Below are 5,524 nucleotides of genomic sequence, written 5' to 3'. Positions count from 1 at the left end.
CTTTCTACATGTCAGGCATTGTAGATGCCTTGTGCTCAAAGTTTTATGTATATTGTCTCTTCAAATTTTTTATAAAGCCCATTGTGAATACAAGCAATGCTATCATCATCACATTTTTTCAGATGAAAATACTGAGACTTTAAAAGAGGTTGCCCAAGGTGCAGAATGGTGATTTAACGATCATAGTCTTTTCCATAAAGGACAAAATTATGGCATGAAATCAATAGAAACAAGGAGTAATAGATAAGAATAGAAATCATTAGCATTCTCAATACCAATGATGCTATGTTTCTTTTTGATTTTTTAAGGTCCAGTGTTTTTAATGTATTTTTACTTTTACTTTCTGCATTATACTTGTAAAGATAAAGGAATGAAAAGTTATAGACATATATAGAACCAAAAAACTAGTGTTAGACTAAAATCTATAAAGTCAGTTGATACAGATACAGAGAAACATCTTTCACTAACAGATTAGCTCCGAAGTTGAGAGTGTCAGTCTTCTTTAGTTTTCAATAATCAGATCTTTATGTATTGAGATACTGGCTTATTGAGAAAAACAGTTACTTTATTTTCTTCTAATATTCACACACTTATTCTGAATACTGTTTATTTACAAAATATCTATTGATTCAATGCACCAGTTCTAAGACAAAGCTAATATCACATTTTATTCCTAAAAGATTTATATTTAACATTTTGTCAGATTATTTACCGTTTAAAAGAAATGACAAGTTAAAACTCATTTATTCCATGAAACTTTACTTATATCTGACACTAATATTTCATACCTCCAGGTTAATTCTTAGCTTTCCTTCAGTGCATATCTGGAATTATGATATTTTAGGTATGTATGCCACAAGACTAGAAAACCTCAGTTTTCATTTCAACCCCAAAGAGGAACAATGCCAAAGAATGTCCAGACTACCACACACTTGCACTCACTTCATATACTAGCAAGGTTATGCTCAAAATCCTTCAAGCTAGGCTCCAACAGTATGTGAACCGAGAACTTTCAGATGTACAAGCTGGATTTAGAATAGGCTTCCTTGGTAGTTCAGCTGGTAAAGAATCTGCCTTCAATGCAGGAGACCCTGGTTTGATTCCTGGGTTAGGAAGATCCACTGAAGGGATAGGCTACCCACTCCAGTGTTCTTGGGCTTCCCTGGTGGCTCAGCTGGTAAAGAATCTGCCTGCAATGCGGGAGACCTGGGTTCGATCCCTAGGTTGGGAAGATCCTCTGGAGGAGGGCATGACAACCCACTCCAGTATTCTGATCTGGAGAATTCCATGGACTGTGTAGTCCATGGGGTCGCAGAATTGGACACAACTGAGTGACTTTCAGTCTTCACAGAGGAATCAGAGATCAAGTTGCCAACATCCATTGGATCATAGAAAAGCGAGGGAATTCCAGAAGAACATCTACTTCTGCTTCACTATGCTAAAGCCTTTGACTCTGTGGATCACAACAAACTTTGGAAAGTTCTTAAAGAGATGGGAATACCAGGCCACCTTACCTGCCTCCTGAGAAACCTGTATGCCTACCAAGAAGCACCACTTAGAACTGGACATAGAACAATGGACTGGTTCAAAATTAGGAAAGGGTTACATCAAGGCCGTATATTGTCACCTTACTTATTCAACTTATATGCAGAGTACATCATGCAAAATGCCAGTCTGGATGAAGTTCAAGCTGGAATCAAGATTGCCAGGAGAAATATCAATAACCTCAGATGATACTACCCTAATGGAAGAAAGCAAAGAGGAGCTAAGGAGCCTCTTGATGAATGTGAAAGAGGAGAGCGAAAGGCTGGCTTAAAACTCAACATTAAAAAAACTAAGATCATAGCATCTGGTCCCATCACTTCATGGCAAATTGTTGTTCAGTCACTCAGTCATGTCCAACTCTTTGCCACCCCATGGACTGCAGCATGCCAGGCTTCCCTGTCCTTCACTGTCTCTCGGAGTTTGCTCAAACTCATTTCCACTGAGTCAATGATGCCATCCAACCATCTCATCCTCTGTCACCCACTTCTCTTGTCCTCAGTCTTTCCCAGAATCAGGGTCTTGTCCAGTGAGTCGGCTCTTCACATCAGGTGGCCAAAGTATTGAAGCCTCAGCTTCAGCATCAGTCCTCCCAATGAATATTCAATGAATATTCCTTTGGGATTGACTGGTCTGATCTCCTTGCTGTCCAAGGGACTCTTAAGAGTCTTCTCCAGAATCACTGATTGAAATAATCAATTCTTTGGTTTTCTGCCTTCTTTATGGTCCAACTCTCACATCTGTACATGACTACTGCAAAAGCCATAGCTTTGACTACACAGATGTTTATAATCAAAGTTAAGTCTCTGCTTTTTAATATGCCATTTAGGTTTGTCATAACTTTTCTTTCAAGGGGTGAATGTCTTAAATTCATGGCAGCAGTTACAATCTGCAGGATTTTGAAGCCCAAGAAAATAAAATCTATCAGTGTTTCCACTTTTTTCACTTCTATTTGCCATGAAGTGGTGGGACCGGATGCCATGATCTTAGTTTTTTGAATGCTGAATCTCAAGTCAGCTTTTCTAGTCTCTTCTTTCACCCTCATCAAGAGCCTCTTTAGTTATTTTTCACTTTCTGCCATTAGAGTGGTATTATCTGTATATCTGAGGTTGTTGGTATTTCTCCCAGCAATCCTGATTCCAGTCTGTGATTCATCCAGACTGGCATTTCTGCATATAAGTTAAATAAGCAGGGTGACAATATACAGCCTTGATGTACTCCTTCCCCAAATTTGAACCTGTTTGTTGTTCCATGTCCAGTTTTAAGTGTTGCTTCTTGATCCAAAGACAGGTTTCTCAGGAGACAGATAAGTGGCCTGGTGTTCCCATGTGTTTAAGAATTTTCCAGTTTGTTGTAATCCACACAGTCAAAGGCTTTCATGTAGATATTGAAGGAGAAGTAGATGTTTTTCTGGAATTCCTTTTCTTTCTCTGTGATCCAACAAATGTTGGCAATTTGATCTCTGATTCCTCTCCCTTTTCTAAATCCACCTTGTACATCTGAAATTTCTTGGTTCACGTACTGCTGAGGCCTATCTTGAAGGATTTTGAGCATTACCTTTCTAGCATGTGAAATGAGTACACTTTTATGGTCGTTTGAACAATTATTGACATTCCCCTTCTTTGGGATTGGAATGAAGACTGACCTTTTCCAGTCCTGTGACCACTTCTGAGTTTTCCAAATTTGCTGGCAAATTGAGTACAGCACTTCAACATCATCATCTTTTAGGATTTGAAAAGCTTAGCTGGAATCCTGTCAACTTCACTAGCTATGTTTGTCATGATGCTTTCTAAGGCCCACTTGACTTTACACTCCAGGTTATCTTGCTCTAGATAAGTGATCACTGTGGTTATCCGGGTCATTAAGATCTTTTTTGTGCAGTTCTTCTGTGTATTCTTGCCAACTCTTCTTAATCTCTTCTTCATACAAATACATAAAGTCAGTTTTATATATATATATATATATATGTAAAATATCAGTAGATACTTAGCTTGATTCCATATCTCGGCTATTGCAAATAATGCTGCAATGAATGTGAGAGTGCAGATAGCTCTTACAGAGATACTGATTTCATTTCCTTTAGCTGTAGACTCAGAAGTGGAATTGCACAGTCATATGGTTGTTCATTTTTAATTTTTTTGAGACACATTTATGTACTATTTTCCATAATGTTTGTACCAGTTTACATTCCCACTCACAATGTACAAGAGTTCCCTTTTCCTCCACATTCTAGGCAGCATTTATTTTCCCTTGTCTTTTTTATAATAGCCACTCTGACAGGGGTGAAACGATCCCTCATTGTGGTTTTGATTTGTATTTCACTGATTATTAGTAAAGCTGAACTCCTTTTCATGTACTTCTTAGCCATCTGTATGTCTTTTTGGTTTCATCTATCAGTGCAATTAGGGCAAAAGTGTGTGTCTCAATAATGTGAAGGTTTCAATGATGTTAAAGTGTTGTCACGTTGAGTTACTAGAATGTGTGCTGAAAATATAGGGGATTAGAAAGAGGGATGCTTAAAATTACAGTTTCAAAAGTGGCACAGTTACCAGAGACAAGCAAGACTGTACTGTTCAGTAGCCAATCATGTCTGACTGAATGTAATAATTCAAGTGGGTGTCTTCAGTAGGGGCTTCCCAGATGGTTCTAGTGGTAAGGAATCTGCCTGCCAATGCAGAAGACGTAGGGGACTTGTGTTTGGTCCTTGGATTGGGAAGATGTTCTGGAGAAGGAAATGACAACCCACTCCAGTATTCTTGCCTGGAGAATTCCATGGACAGAGGAGCCTGGTGGGCTACAATCCATGGGATCGCAAAGTTGGACATGACTGAAGCAACTTAGCATGCACGCACATCTTCAGTAGGTTGGAGGTAAAGTTATTTGGGAGGTAAAGAAGTTGACAGTCTAAGCTGTTGCATGGGTCACCATCTTGGATACTAAATGTCCTTGACATGCTAATAAGTGTTGAAGAGGAAGACAGTGGTCCAGGAACTACACTATTTTCATGAACAAATAGGGATTGGTAGATGCCAGCAATGAAGAGCAGAGGGTGTGTAATAGGATAATATGAGTCTCTGTGTTCAATAAGCATGCTGATGTTATATTGTTTCTCAACTTAGGCCTTCTCACTGCTTTAAGTTTTCTTTTTATAAATATAAAAGTAAGACATTTGCATTATAGGAAATTTGAAAGAAAAGAAAATTACCCACAATCACATTGCTATTGACATTTTATTTCCATGTACATACATATGAAATATTATGATAAAACAGTCCTTATGTTTTTATAATTCTCAGTTTTCCCTTAGCATTATATCTTACACATTTTCTGACATGTTCATATATCTTTGTCACTATCATTTGTAAATATCAATTTAGATTAATATGTCATCCTATGGATATCATGTAAGATATTGAACCATTTTACTATTTATGTATATATTTTCTTAACATAAGCAATATGAAATAATGATGCTTTTACATAAATTTTTGTCCATATCTTTGACAATTTCCTTCCTTAGGATAGATTTCTTTGTCAAAGTTATGACCAATTTTAAATCTCATGACACATTTGTAAAGGGCACCTAAATTTTAATATTCCTGGCCAAAAAATAATTATTATTTAAAGGTTAAGGTGATATTTCTTTTTGCTTTATGGACTATTGAGAGAGAGATTAGACTCCTTTGGCTTCTAGTGATATTGATGTGTGTTCTTGGACTCTTTTACTGAGGAGATAATTGAGGATTTCAGCTGAAGGTAATTGACCAATGTTTAAGTAAGTTTAAGTTATCATGACATCTACACTTCATACTGATGGCAGCAAGTAAATTTTCTCCCTTTGTAAAAGAAGGAAAGTTAAAAAAAAAAAAAAGAAGGAAAGTTACAGAGGCAACTGTGACAGTTTCAGAAATTAGAATAGAACATTGTCTAAGATGTAGACTCAGGGGGATCCCTGGAACCTGAGCTACTCAACCTTTCTTTT

Source organism: Bubalus kerabau, chromosome X, assembly GCF_029407905.1.
Source record: "Bubalus kerabau isolate K-KA32 ecotype Philippines breed swamp buffalo chromosome X, PCC_UOA_SB_1v2, whole genome shotgun sequence".
NCBI lineage: Eukaryota > Metazoa > Chordata > Mammalia > Artiodactyla > Bovidae > Bubalus > Bubalus kerabau.
This window is presented reverse-complemented; position numbering follows the sequence as displayed.